This window comes from Schistocerca gregaria, chromosome 10 (genome assembly GCF_023897955.1).
Source record: "Schistocerca gregaria isolate iqSchGreg1 chromosome 10, iqSchGreg1.2, whole genome shotgun sequence".
NCBI classification, from domain to species: domain Eukaryota; kingdom Metazoa; phylum Arthropoda; class Insecta; order Orthoptera; family Acrididae; genus Schistocerca; species Schistocerca gregaria.
This window is the reverse complement of record NC_064929.1, coordinates 202,508,687-202,524,147: the sequence shown is the minus strand read 5'-3', so window position 1 is coordinate 202,524,147 and position 15,461 is coordinate 202,508,687. Positions and strand designations below refer to the sequence as shown.

The 15,461-nt window shown below is 41.4% G+C and overlaps 1 long non-coding RNA gene across 1 annotated transcript in view; it reads left to right on the top strand.

Moving 5' to 3' along the window:
• Positions 1-15,461, top strand: part of LOC126293641 (uncharacterized) — a 39,156-nt gene that overhangs the window by 2,958 nt on the left and 20,737 nt on the right. Inside the window, exon 2 of the long non-coding RNA XR_007552331.1 lies at positions 9,781-10,220. This is a non-coding gene — a long non-coding RNA (uncharacterized LOC126293641). The remainder of the gene's footprint in view (positions 1-9,780; positions 10,221-15,461) is intronic.

Genomic DNA, 15,461 nt, shown 5'->3' with positions numbered 1-15,461 from the left:
CTTCTTCTACTGTATTTCTTTCCCCCATTCCTGTCAATTGTTCCCTTATACTCTCCCTGAAACTCTGTACAACCTCTGGTTCTTCCAGTTTATCCAGGGCCCATCTCCTTATATTCCCACCTTTTTGCAGTTTCTTCAGTTTTAATCTACAGGTCATAACCAATAGATTGTGGTCAGAGTCCACATCTGCCCCTGGAAATGTCTTACAATTTAAAACCTGGTTCCTAAATCTATGTCTTACTCCACTATAAAACTGATTTTGTTTAGGATGCTGTTCAGTGTTACTTGACCTGCAGCTACCCACCTATTGTGCATAACCGTAGTTTTAGAGTGATTTATTTTAAGTCCAAGTTCCTGACAACAATCTGTTAAGTCTTTTATAGAGAACTGCATTTCCATCTTACTGTTAGCTAGGACCACTATATCGTTCCAAATAATTTTGGACATAGCCATCTCGAGAACTCCTATAAACAACTTCGGGGATATAAGATCACCTGCTTTACTCCTTTTCCAATGGGAAATTCGCACTTGTTTTTTCCTATGTTGATACATGCTACAGATGTGTCATAAATGTTGCACAACATGTTTATATATTTTGTTTCCACTCCTTGCTCGGCCAGTGCTTGTGTGACTGACAGTATCAAAGGCTTTTTCGAAGTCAATGAAAGCTATGCATAGTGGCATTTCATACTCATTTGCTCGACAAATTACCTCATGCAGTATGTTTATATGGTCAATTGCACTGAAACCACTGCGAAATCCAGCTTGTTCTATGGGCTGTGCAGTCTCCACTACCATTTTAATGTAATTTATCAGGACTTAAGTGAACACTTTGTGTGTAACAGAAAGTAAGCTAATGGGGCGGTAGTTCTTTAGATCGTGAGTACTCCCATTCTTATGTAGTAAGATTATGTTTGATTTGTTCCAGCTGGTTGGGATGCTATCATTCTGTATACACGATGTAAAGAATTTAGCCAGATGTTTCTCTGTTACCTCCCCTGTAAGCTTGAGCATGTCAATTGTCAGACAATTATGACTACACGCCCTCCCCCCTCCCCCCCGCCGTGCTTTGCCATTCTGCATCTCGTTTATAGTAGCTTTTCTTATTTCTTCAGGGAGGATTTTGTCATCATCTGCATAAGGTTTTCCTAGTGGTTCATGTGTTCTTTCATATAATTTACTACAGAAATTCTTTATATGCTTTAGAATTTCTTACTTTTCCGTTATGTGCCCATTATCACCATCAACTGATATTTTTTCGTTTTTACCAATCATAAGTTTTTGTTTAGCTTTCTTGCAGCTCCTTTTATTCCCTAATTATAATTTTATGGTGTTTTCATTGTATATTTATATGTCGGCTTTCATATTCCTCCTTATACACTTGCACAGTTCTGAATATTCTTTATTGTCACAATAAGTTTTAATTTTCATCTTTCGTCTTTTTACAAGTAAAGCTTTGGTTTGCAGCCTTAACTTTCCTGATTGTTTAGTAATTGTTGTCAGTCCACATACTTGTTATGCAGTTTCCATTATCATTTCAGCTAGATTCTCTTCTGTTAACTCTTCTAATCTCACTTGAAGGGCATATTGAAAATCCTTTTTCCTTTCATTTAATTTATCCATACCTATAATTTCTTTGTCCTGTGATATTAGTTTTGTTCATTCTTGTTGAGTATTCATGTTTAGATCTTACCAGTCTATGGTCACTACCATTATTAAATTGATTTAAAACTGAAACATCTTTGACCATTTTGGTGTGATTTGAGATGAGAAAATTTATTTCACTGTGGGTCGCATGACTTGGGCTTCTCCATGTCCATTTCCTATTATGGTGTTTCTTGGGCTTCTCCATGTCCATTTCCTATTATGGTGTTTCTTAGGAAAAGTTATTCATGAGAATAATTTATTTTCTTCCGCAAGTTGAACTGGCCTTTCACGCCTTTCGTTCCTCTTGTCGATTCCATGGCAGCCTACTGAGACATCACCCTGTTTTTTGATACCGACTTTGGCATTAAGTCCCCAGTTACCAGTTTAAAGTGGCAGTATTGTCCTTTGTTATGTGCATTTTGTGCTTCTTCATAAAATGCTTCTACTTCATCATCCGAATAGGTTGCTGTAGGAGTGTATACTTGGGCTATTTGCAGTGTCAAAGTAAATACTCAGAAATGATTCAGATGTACGAAAACTAATAGGGTAAGTGTCACAGTGCTTTAACCGAGAAACACACTCCATATCTCTGCAAGATGGCGAACTGCCACACTGCTGGTTCCTATCGATAGATGTGCTTGGCATTGCCTAGTATTTTAACCCCGTTGGCAAATGGCTGCAGGAGAAACAGTAGTTTTCTGCCGAGCTGTGACAGTGCTGAAGCAGTCACACAAGCGAGACTGTCTCACGTGTGACAACTGTCTGGCCGCTGAGGCCAGACTGTGTACAATAGCTGCACCTGATGGGAAAAGCAGTCACTGGATGGCGGGAGTCAGGAAGAGGCGGGGTTAGGGAGGGGGACTTCTGCTGCTTGTGGGAGCATGCAGGGATGTGGTGGGGTCAAGGTAGGTTTGTGGGGAAGGAGGGAGAGCAGAAAAGAAGTAGGGGAGGGAGAAAACATTAGTAGAATAGAATGCTGTATAGTGCAGGAGTGGGGTAGGTGGGTGAAGGACAGTGACTAGAGTATTGTGGAATATCCATCCTTGTTAAATAGGAGGAGAGAACCACAGCTAATAGGAGTATTACAGTTGTCAACACTAGGGACTAGTGAAGATTGAGGCCCCGGGGGCTTACGGGAATTTAGGATATATTGCAAGAAGATTTGTGCTTGTATGGATATGCCGTGTTTCCTGCTTTAGAAAGAGGCCTTTTTGGGCAAAAACCCAAATGTATAGTAGCCTGTTCATTGTGTGTGTTTGCAATTCAGTATAAATTTTCATTATAATATTGTTATTCCATCCTATATTTTCGATTTTTCAAGTTTCTAACACGGTTGAAGGTATTAATGAAAACAACATTCATGACCCAAAACCCCCTGTGGCAATGGAGATCCTGTTAATTCATAAGATTTTATTTTGCTGTTTTCATGTTCTTTGTGATGTCAACTTTTCGTTGTCAGCTGGCATAGTATTACACTGTTTAGTTACCGTTATGTATTTTCACTCGTAAGAAATTGTTTCAAACACAGCTTGCTGTTCTGTTATTTATTGCATTATGTAGTGTCACAGTTGGGTTGGACATGAGTATTAAATATTGTTTTTGTTACTTCGTAATTGCTGGACTCACCTCGAGTGTGGCTATGAAAGGCTTTGTCTCTTCCTTGCTTGAGTATTGCTGCAAGGAAATGCAATACTGCTACTCCCACTTTTCTTGTTTGGATTCAGGAGTTTCTGAACATTCAGCATCATTCATTGAGCTACCTAGATCAAGTAAGGAAGTTCTGTCTAAAAAAGCATAGCTACAAAAAAATGAACTCCAATCAAGAAAACGTGATTTCATTTCATAGCAAGCTGGATGAGACAGAATGGCACTTCAATGATCAAAATGTCAAGCAGTTCAAACTTTGAAGATTGTTAGGTAGTTTTTTAAATGTTCTCAATGAAGCGTTTCCACCTAAAAGTTGTTTTAATAAAGTGGCAAAAGACTTGGAATCGAATACAAAAAGTATAAAAATCTCTAGTGCCAAGGAGAGGCAGCTACATAATGAATTAAGCTATAGTAAAAATACTGAATTTGTTGAATATGTTATGTGATAAAAAATTATATTTAAGAAAGTTGCCAAGGCAGCAAGACAAATGGCAAATAACAGTTTAATTTTTAAGACATGATAATAAATCAATTACGATGTGGGCTGTAGTGAAATATGAGTTGCGTGTTAAAGCCTCTAGTCCTGGAATTTGTAAAGTCAAAATGATTATCGTAAATCCAGCTCAGTTTTCAGAATGCTTGCATGAGTTCTTCATTAATGTGGTGAAGTCAGGTGTTAGTATTGCAGATTATGACAATAAAGTATATTGTTTTAGACTAGACCAAATGTCTGAATGCCTCACAAAATTAAAACATTGTCAACAATGGTAGGAGGAAATGTTATATTAACACAGAAAAGTTTGAAGTTCTGCAGGCTGGGATGAGGTACCCACAAAAGTACTTAAATTTGTGTGTAAAATAAAACACACACTACCTATAACAACAAATCAATCTTTTGCACATAGATGTTGGCCAGAGGCACTGAAGTACGCGGAAGTAAAACTGCTGTTCAAAACAAGTGTTGAGAGGATATGGGAAATTATTGTCCCATCTCTCTTCTTCCAGTCCTGTCAGAAGGCAGCTACCATTCAGACTCAAAATGTTATTGAAAGATATGATTTGTTTTGAAAAAAATCAGTTTAGTTTCCAGTGTACAAAAGCCACTAATAGAAGTAATTAACAAGCTTGTTGACAAGATTAGTACGTCATTAGACAGTAAAAAACAAAGATACCAGGGATTTCTTGTGACCTACAAAAGCCTTTGTCTCGGTACATCTAGCACTTCTTATCGATGAACTTGACAGGTATGGAATTAAGGGTAGCCAGGGTTGCCACAGGTTATGGATGTTGGGGAATTTCTAACACATCAAGGAAATTTGGAAAAAAAGCCACTGGAATTCCCCCCCAACCCCCACCCCCCACCCCTCCCTCAGCAGATGAAGTGGTTTGTCATCTGGAACCCAGATAAAGTGAAAGAACCAGAGGTTGAGAGTTTCAGAAGGAGCATTAGGGAGTAATTGACAAGACCAAGTAAAGGAATACAGTTGGAGAAGAATGAATAACTTCGAGAAATGAAATAGTGAAGGCAGCAGAGAATCAAATGTACCTAAAGATGAGGCCAAGTAGAAGTCCATGATAAGACAGGAGATACTGAATTTAATTGATGAAAGGGGAAAATATGAAATGCAGTAAATGAAGCAGGCGAAAGGCAATATAAATCTCTAAAAAATGAGACTGACAGAAAGTGTAAAATGGCTAAGCAGAGGACAAATGTAAGCATTTAGAAGTGTATATCACTAGGAGAAAGATAGGAAAATTAGAAGTCTTTGGAGGAACTGGAAGCAGCAGTATAAATTTCAAGAGGTTAGGTGGAAAACTGATCTTAGGCAAAGAAGGGAAAGCTTTAAGGTGGAAGGAGTATGTAGAGGGTCTTTACAAGAGAGATGAGCTTGAGGGTAATATTATAGAAAGGAAAGTGGTTGTAGATGAAGATGAAATGGGAGATATGATGCTGCGAGAAGAATTTGACAGAGCACTGAAAGACCTAAGTCAAAACGAGGCCCCGTGAGTAGCCAACATTCTGTTAGAACTACTGATAGCCCTGGGAGAGCCAGACATTACAAAACTCTTCCATCTGTTGAGCAGGATGTATGAGACAGGCAAAATATGCTCAGACCTCAAGAAGAATATAGTAATTCCAATTCCAAAGAAAGCATGTACTGACAGGTGTGAATATTATTGAATTATCAGTTTAGTAAGTCATGGTTTGCAAAATATTAACAATAATTCTTTGCAGAAGAATGGAAAGACTACTAGAAGCTGACATTGGGGAAGGAGAAATGTAGAAACACAAGAGGAAATACTGACCTTAAGGCTTCTCTTAGAAGGTAGGTTAAGGAAAGGGAAACCTATGTTTATAGCATTTGTAGGCTTAAAGAAAGTTTCTGACAATGTTGACTGAAACACTCTTATTGAAATTTTGGAGGTATCAGGGTTTAAAATACAGGTAGCAAAAGGCTATTTACAACTTGTACAGAAACCAGACAGCAGTCAGGAATCGATCGGCATGAAAGAGAAGCAGCAGTTGAGTAGTGAGTAGTGAGTAAAACAGAGCTGTAGCCTATTTCCAATGTTGTTCAATTTGTACATTGAGTTGACAGTAAAGGATACTAAAGAAAAGTTTGGAATAGGAATTAAAGTTCAAGGAGAAGAAATAAATACTTTGAGGTTTGCTGATGGCACTCTAATTCTGTCAGATACCAAAGCACTTGGAAGAGCTGTTGAATGGAATGGGCAGTGTCTTGAAAGGAAGATATAAGATGAACATCAACAAAAGTAAGACAAGGATAGTGGAATGTAGTCCAATTAAATCAGGTGATTCTGGGGAAAGTACACTACTGGCCATTAAAACTGCTACACTACGAAGATGATGTGCTACAGATGCGAAATTTAACTGACAGGAAGAAGATGCTGTGATATGCAAATGATTAGCTTTTCATAGCATTCACACAAGGTTGGTGCCGGTGGCCACACCTACAACGTGCTGACATGAGGAAAGTTTCCAACTGATTTCTCATACACAAACAGCAGTTGACCGGCATTGCCTGATGAAACGTTGTTGTGATACCTCGTGTAAGGAGGAGAAATGCGTACCATCACGTTTCCGACTTTGATAAATGTTGGATTGTTGCCTATCACGATTGCGGTTTATCGTATCGCAACATTGTTGCTCGAGTTGGTCGAGATCCAATGACTGTTAGAAGAATATGTAATCGGTGGGTTCAGGAGGGTAAAACGGAACACTGTGCTGGATCCCAGCGGCCTCGTATCACTAGCAGTCGAGATGACAGGCATCTTATCCGCATGGCTGTGACGGATCATGCAGCCACGTCTTGATCCCTGAGTCAACAGATGGGGATGTTTGCAAAGCAACAAACATGTACACGAACAGTTCGAAGACGTTTCGCCTGCGATGGTGTACTCTACGACTAACCTGGATGCACGAATGGCAAAACATCATTTTTTCGGATGAATCCAGGTTCTGTTTACAGCATCATGATGGTCACATCCGTGTTTGGCGATATTGCGGTGAATCCACATTGGAAGCATGTATTCGTCATCGCCATACTGGCATATCACCCGGCGGATGGTATGGAGTGCCATTGGTTACACCTCTCGGTCACCTCTTGTTCACATTGATGGCACTTTGAACAGTGGACGTTATTTCAGATGTGTTACAACCCGTGGCTCTACCCTTCATTCAATCCTTGCGAAACCCTACATTTCAGCAGGATAATGTACGACTGCATGTTGCAGGTCCTGTACGGGCCTTTCTGGATACAGAAAATGTTTGACTGCTGCCCTGGCAAGCACATTCTCCAGATCTCTCACCAACTGAAAACGTCTGGTCAATGGTGGTCGAGCAACTGGCTCGTCACAATATGTCAGTCATTTCTCATGATGAACTGTGGTATCGTGTTGAAGCTGCATGGGCAGCTGTACCTCTACACACCATCCAAACTCTGTTTGACTCAATGCCCAGGTGTATCAAGGCCATTATTACGGACAGAGGTGGTTGTTCTGGGTACTGATTTCTCAGGAGCTATGCACCCAAATTGCGTGAAAATGTAATCACATGTCAGCTCTAGTATAATATATTTGTCCAATGAATACCCGTTTATCATCTGCATTTCTTCTTGGTTAGCAATTTTAATTGCCAGTAGTGTAGATTAGGAAATGACACTTAAAATAGTAAAGGAGTTTTGCTATTTGGGGAGCAAAATAACTGATTATGGCTGAAGTAAAGATGATAAAGTGTAGACTGGCAGTGGCAAAAAGTGTTTCAAAAGAAGCAAAATTTGTTAGCATCAAATTTAGATTTGTATTAGGAAGTCTTTTCTGAAAGTATTTGTATGGAGAGTAGCCATGCATGGAAGTGAGAAATGGACAATAAACAGTTTTGACAATAAGAGAATAGAAGCTTCTGAAACATGGTGCTACAGATGAATGCTGAATATTAGGTGGGTAGATCATGTAACTAGTCTAGATCATACTCCACAAGCCACCTAATGACATGGGACGGAGGGTACTTTTAGTACCATTAACTGAGCCCTTTAACCCTGTTCCACTCATGAGTAGTACGTGGTAAAAATGATTGTCAGTAAGCATCTGTATTGGCTTTAATTTCTCAGATGTTCTCCTCATGGTCATTATGTGAGACATATGTTGGGGTAAATAATATGTTGCCTGACTCTTGTTCAAAAGTGCTCTATTGAAATTTCAGTAATAAATCTCTCCGTGTTGCACAACTCCTCTCTTGTAACATCTGCCAGTGCAGTTCGTTGAGCGTCTCTGTAATGCTCTCATGCTAACTGAACAGTCCTGTGAAGAAACGTGATGTTCTTTCTTGAGTCTTCGCTATCTCTTCTATCAGTCCTATCTTGTTGGGATCCCAGATAGATTGGGTACTGAATAGAATTGTGGATCAAAGAAATTTGTTGCACAACCTGACTAGAAGAAGGGATCGGTTGGTGGGACACATTCCAAGAGATCAAAGTGTAAAAATCATAGATGAAGACCAAGAGATGACTACCAGTAAGCAGATTCAGAAGGATGTAGGTTGCAGTTGTTACTTGGATATGAAGAGACTTGCACAGGATAGGATAGTATGGAGAGCTGCGGCAAACCAGTCTATGCACAGAAGACAACAAAAACAACAGCGACAACCCAAAAATACATGTAATTCAGTTCAGAAAAAAACTGTCAACATCCTAGGAAATTAAAACAAACCATAAAAATCAAAATCTAGAATTGAATTCTGTGAAATTTTTGATTTTAAATTTAGGCAAGAATTTAAATTGGAAGATACATGTGCAATATCTTGTAAACACACTATGTAGCTGTGCATTTGCACAACAAATATTAGTTCATGCCACTGACATGGACGTGGGGAAAATTATGTACCATAGCTACTTCCACTCAGCTATAAGGTATGGTGTTTTTTCTTTTGCAAATTTGAGCAACTTAATGTGCATACTTAAATATTACAGGTAAGAATTATTAGCAGTGTGTGTGCTGTGCATCCAAGGAAGTCATGGCGCCCTTTATTATTTCTGTAGTTATCAACTGTATGCTCCCTGTATATCTGTGATATTATTACAACAAACTAAAAGCCAAGAACATTCAGAGTATGATCCTAGGTTCATTGGGAAAAAAAAGCTACACAATAATCTGCTTCAGTGATGCTGCACTCAATTGAAGATTTCAGGAACTATGAACTGAATGTTTGAGCAGGATGTACTTGATCAGTTGTCTTGTGTCAATACGTAAAAGCATATTTTCACAAAGAAGCTGCATTAATGTTGAAATACTACTCTGCTCTATTAACTATAGTTTTATATTAGTGAAATTGTATTAACCATACTTTCATGTCTCTTGTACTCCAATCAAATCATTAGCATATGTTTGTTATGAGATGAATAAATCACTTTTCTCAATACACAAATACCTTTTGTGTATATGATCCATATATTGTCCATTGGCATATACATCAACTGGATAACATCAAACTTCTGTCAAATCAGAACACCTAATGTGAAACCTCTACATACAAGTCTGCCTAAAGAATGAAGGACTCAGAATGACATTTTATTTTTATTTGTTTGAGGAACTGTCATGACTGCTGTCACTAGTATATCTATTCCTAGAAGACATCACACTTCTCAAAAGCAGGTTGGCAGTGCTAAGAATTTCCCTTATTTGCATCCCCTCAGGTACTGCCTCTCACAAAGTTACTGTGATTGCCGTCCCATCTTGAAGACAGCTGTCGTCCCTCACCATGGCAAATAAAATAACAAATCTGCAAAAAATATGTGTTCTTCTCTAAATAAACTCTTTTACGGTCATGTGACTTTCATTCGTGGTAAGAATATGTAGGAATGCATGCCACTCATCTGGAATGATTTTTAAAACCACAATATGGGTTTTATTATGTATTCATATAGTTTGTAATACTGATTTGAATACATATTTTTCTGTTTGTTTCAGTGCCTGCAGCTGTTTCTGGGAGACACCTACACAACGATTCCTTCCCCAGCATCATCCATCTCGCTGTAATCCAAAAGCAGATTCGACAGCAGAATGGCTTCAGAAGCTGAGCGTGGTGGTGGGTTCCGAGTGGCTGGTGAAGATGTCCCAGTGTGTCAGAGTTGTGTGTCGTCTGGAGCTACTCCGTCCTCCATCACATCTGCTCTGGAAGATGTCAACAGCGTGTATTCCCAGTCAGTTTCTGATGTGCCTGAGAGTACACCGTGTGCTGCAGACACCTCGCGTGTGAGTGTCAGTGACTTGCCAGATGAGATACTGATAAAGATCTTCTCTCACATGTCTTTCAGTGAGCTAACAGATGTGGTACAGGAGATGTGCTCTTGTTGGAGAAGGCTGTCTCAAGATTTCGAGTTGTAGCATGACAAGGAATACCATGTCAGGTAAGAAACCTAAAATCTACATGTGAGTCCCTTGTTTGGTGTTTAAAAAATATTGTAGGGTGATACTTTATTTCGTATATTGTAATATGGATGTGGGGACACATTGAATCTGAGAGTACTGTCAGTTCATCTTAGAACTTTGGAATATTCTCGTTTTGTATTCAAAATGCATTCCAAGTTTAGAATCATGTAATGGAGCTGTGTGTGGTAAATGTGATTTTGAAACATGGTGGTACATAGTATCACTAAAATATCTTCTACTTTTTATCATTACTGTTGTATCCTGAGTCACTTCTGAAATGGGCTCTATAGTTTCGATTTTCTTTCTTTCTTTCTTTCTTTCTTTTTCCCCTCACTTCTGTATGTGAGATGCAACCTTTCATTTTTCCATGCTCTTATCTTTATCCTGATAGAGCTGTAGAAAATTCTGAAAGATTGAAGACTGACTGTGCAGCTCAAGAAAGTTTGTGCCCAACTTCAGTTACTACTGTGCACCAGACTGGAATGAAATATCCCACTTCTGCCTAAAAAAATTGTGAAGGTTAAAATAGGAGCAGTGTTCTGCAGCATCTTAGGTGGGTGCTGTTGCAAATATTTGAAAAAGTTGGGGAGTACTGAATATGATACAATCCATATATTCTGAACAGTGGCGCCATCAACCAGTATGGTTGGCAGTGACAAAGGGTCACATTCATTTTAATAGTCGCAGTATTGGGATCTCTGCATAAATGTGATCCAGCGATTCTCTTTGTCACCACCCGGCAGACCACTTAACATGTTTGGTTATTCGAAGAGCCAAATGGTAGTTGTATATATCAGCCGTCACCTACATTCTGTCTGCCAAATGTATTGATGAGTTTGTGGAAGGTATCTCCAATACGATCATCCGTGCCACTGAAACTGCTGTTACAGTTTCCAATTCCCCTCCACCAACAGCCGGTACCATGATGCACCAAAGAGACTGCAATAATTATTCAGGGGATAGTGACATTGTTCACTGACTACCTTTCATCATACTTAAGCGGCTCCATCCCAAGGCTCTCTATCTACGTAAATACAGTGACTAGGAATGCTGGATGTGCTACGTTTCCTGGTAATGTATGCTTCATCCCAGGTGTGGGCCAAGCCATCAAAGGTAAACTACTTTTCTGGGTCATCTGTGCTGTGGTGGTATTCCTACACGAGTGTCAGTTCTTGATGAACATATTGTGACCCCACTTTGTGACAGCATTGGTGTCCTTTTTTTTACCTGGCTACCTTTCAAATGCATAAGAGACAAGTTGAAGACAACCTAACATACCCTCCTAGCCTCCTCATCAAGTCAAATTACATAATTAACTTTTCAGTGAGTGAGAGGTCCTCCAGCTTCTTGACTCATCGCACGATTCAGACCCGGTCCTGTCAGATGTTGGGTCATCTGATAATTAATTGAATGTTACTCAAAGACTCCATATAGTCATGGGCTTCAGTGGTATGTAGCAGACCCAACAGGTGTCCCTGGCATTAACGTGAATGGCGTGTTACCTGCTGACGCAAACGCAGTTGCCGAGTACTTTGTTCGGATCTCTGCATCGGAGAACTACCTTCCAGCCTTTTGCACCCTCAAATGGTGGATGAAAATAAAAGTCCTCTCTTTCACTACGCACCACAGTGAACCCTATAATGCCCCATTTATAGAGTGGAAGCTCCTCTGCGCCCTTGCACATTACCCCGGCACAGCTCCTGGGCTGGATGGGATCGAGTCATATGATTAAACATCTCTCGTCTCATTACAAGCGACATCTCCTCATCGTCTTCAACTGGATGTGGTGCGATGGTGTCTTTCCATCGCAATAACAGGAGAGCACCATCATTCCGGTGCTCAAACTCAGTCAAAACCTGCTGGATGTGGATAGCTACCGGCCCACCAGCCTCACCAGCTTTCTTTGTAAGCTGCTGGAACGTATGGTGTGTTGGCAGTTGGGTTGGGTCCTGGAGTCACGTGGCCCACTGGCTCCATGTTAGGGAGGTATCCGCCAGAGTCACTCTACCACTGATGATCTTGTGTCCCTCGAGTCTGCCATCCAGACAGCCTTTTCCATACGCCAGTATCGGGTTGCCATCTTTCTTGCCTTTATGTAAAGCATATGACACGACCTGGTGGCATCATATCCTTGTCTTTGGGGTCTCTGGGGCTCGCTCCAGGTTTTTATCCAAAACTTTCTGTCCCTCCGTACTTTCTGTGTCCAAGTCGGTGCCTCCCATAGTGCCCTCCGTATTCAGGAGAATGGCGTTCCACATGGCTCCGTATTGAGTCTCTCTATTTTTAGTGGCTATTAATGGTCTAGCAGCAGCTGTAGGGCCGTCGGTCTCACCTTCTTTGTATGCGGATGACTTCAGCATTTTGTACTGCTCTTCCAGGACTGGTGTTGCTGAGTGGCGCCTACAGGGAGCCATTCACAAGGCGCAGTCATGGGCTCTAGCCCAAGGCTTCCTGTTTTCAGCTGCGTAGTTGTGTGTCATACATTTCTGTCAGCATTGCACCATTCATCGAGAGAACCAGAACTTTACCTTAATGACGATCCACTCACTGTAGTGGAGACATGTTGATTTGTAGGACTGGTTTTCAGTGCCTGATTGACTTGGCTACCTCACTTTCGTCAGCTTAAGCGAAAGTTCTGGCAGCATCTCAATACCCTCCACTGTCTGAGTAACACCAACTGGGGTGCAGATCGTTCTATGCTGCTGCAGAGCCTTTGGTTAATCCCGGCTTGACTATGGGAGTCTGGTTTACAGCTTGGCGGCGCCTTCAGCATTGCATTTACTTGACGCAGCGCACCACTGTGGCGTTCGCCTAGCGACAGGAGCTTTAAGAATGAGTCCGGTGACTAGTGTCCTGGTGGAGACTGGGCACAGTTGCTCTCCAGTTACGTAGCACACGTTCATAGTTCTCCTTCACATCCGAATTACTGTCTCCTTTTCCCAGCCACGTCAGCTCATCTCCTGCATCGGCGGCCCAGATCAGGGCTTAAGATTGTGGTTCGCGTCCGATCCCTTCTGTTTGAACTGGAGTCCTTCCTGTTACCAGTCCTCCTCGAGGTCCATGCACGTACACCTCCAAGGTATAGACCTAGGTTGCAGATTCATCAGGACCTTTCGCATGGCCCTAAGGACTCTGTTAACCCTGCGGCTCTCCGCTATCAGTTCCTCTCGATTCTTGGCATGTACTGGGGCCTTGAAGTGGTTTACACCTATGGCTCGATGGCTGATGGTCACTTAGGCTTTGCGTATGTTCGTGGAGGACATATTGAACTGCACTCCTTGCCAGATGGCTGCAATGTTTTCACTGCAGACCTGGCAGTCATACCTCGTGCTCTTGAGCTCATCCGCTATGTCCCGGCGTGTCATTTCTCCTGTTTACTGACTCCTTGAGCAGCCTACAAGCTATCGACCAGTGCTACCCTCGCCATCCTTTGGTAGCATTCATTCAGGAGTCCATCTATGGCCTAGAACAGTCCCGTCATTCAGTGGTGTTTGTGTGGACCCCAGGACACGTCGGAATCCCCGGCAATGAACTTGCCGACAGGCTGGCCAAACAGGCTACGCGGAAACCGAAACTGACCTGCATTCTGTCGTACGCCGCAGGGTTTTTCGGCTTTGGGAGACGGAATGGCATAACAGTATGCACAAGAAACTGCGTGTCGTTAAGGAGACTACGAATATGTGGACTTCTTACATGCGGTCCTCTGGCAGGGAATCAGTTGTCCTCTGCCAGCTCCGCATTGTCCATATGTGGCTAACGCATGGTTACCTCATCCATCATGAGGACCCTCCTCAGTGTCGCTGTGGCTCACAAATGATGGTTGTCCACCTCTTGCTGAACTGCCCACTTTAAGCTGCTCTGTAGCAGACTTTTAAATTTCCCAGAACCCTACCTTTGGTGTTGGGCGACAATGCCTCAACAGCAGCTTTAATTTTATGTTTTATTCATGAGGGTCGGTTTTATGATTTTATCCAAGTTTTAGCGCATGTCCTTTGTCCCTCCGTGTCCTCCACCCTAGTGCTTTTAGGGTGGAGGTTTTAATGTGTTGCAGAGTGGCTGGCTTCTCCTTTTTACTCTCATGGTCTGCCAGCCATGGTAATGTGCTCTCTTGTTTCGATCTCTTCTACATGTTTCTTGCGTTTCTCTGTGGTTTTCTTGGCTGGTTTTGACCAAATTAGTGTTTGTTGCCCTTTTGTCATTCTTATGGTTTTCTTCATTTTTCCAGCTGTGTTTTGTATGTCTTGATTATTTTACTCCCACCAGTGTGGAATTATTTTAATTGGAACTTGGGACCGATGAGCTAGCAGTTTGGTCCCTTCCCTCCCGCTTTTAAACAAACAAACCAACCAACCAACCAACCAACATGGCACGCCAATTCATATGTTTATCACATGCACAACAAACAACACATGTACAGCTTTGTCTTTTTAAGCATTAAGCTATTCACACCACAATGCGCTTACTGTCTGTTGTGACCAGAGTAACCACACACCTTTATAGAGTCTCCACCAGCTTGCACAGTGGCTTGTTGACAACTTGGGGTATATGGCTTTGGGGGTTTGCACCACACTTGATCCCTACCAACAAGTCTTACCAAGTGAAATCAGAACTTATCTGACCAAGCCACAGTTTTCCACTTGTCTAAGGTCCAACCAATATGATCATGAGCCCAGGAGAGGCGCCGCAGGTGATGTCGTACTGTTGGCAAAGGGACTTGCATCACTCACATGCTGTCATAGTCCAGTAATGTTCTATTTCACCACACTGTCTCAATGTATATTTGGGTCCTATATCCCACGTTGATTTCGGTGGTTATTTCACACAGTGTTGTTCATCTGTTAACACTGACAACTCTATGCAAATGCCACTGCTTTTGGTCGTTAAGTGAAGGTTGTTGGCCACTGTGTTGTCCATGGTGAGAAGTAATGGCTCAAATGTGGTATTCTTGGCACTCTGAACACTGGATTTTGAAATATTGAATTACCTAATTATTTCTGAAATGGCAGTCCCATGCATCTGGCTCCAAATACCACATTGAAGATCTTTTAATTCCCATTGTGCGACCACAATCACGTCGGAAAACTTTTCACTTGAATCAACTGAGCACAAATGACAGTTCCAGCAATGCACTGCTCTTTTATACCATGTGTATGTGTTACTGTCACCATCTGTATATGTGCATATCACTGTCCTGAAACTTCAGTCACCTCCATGTATGT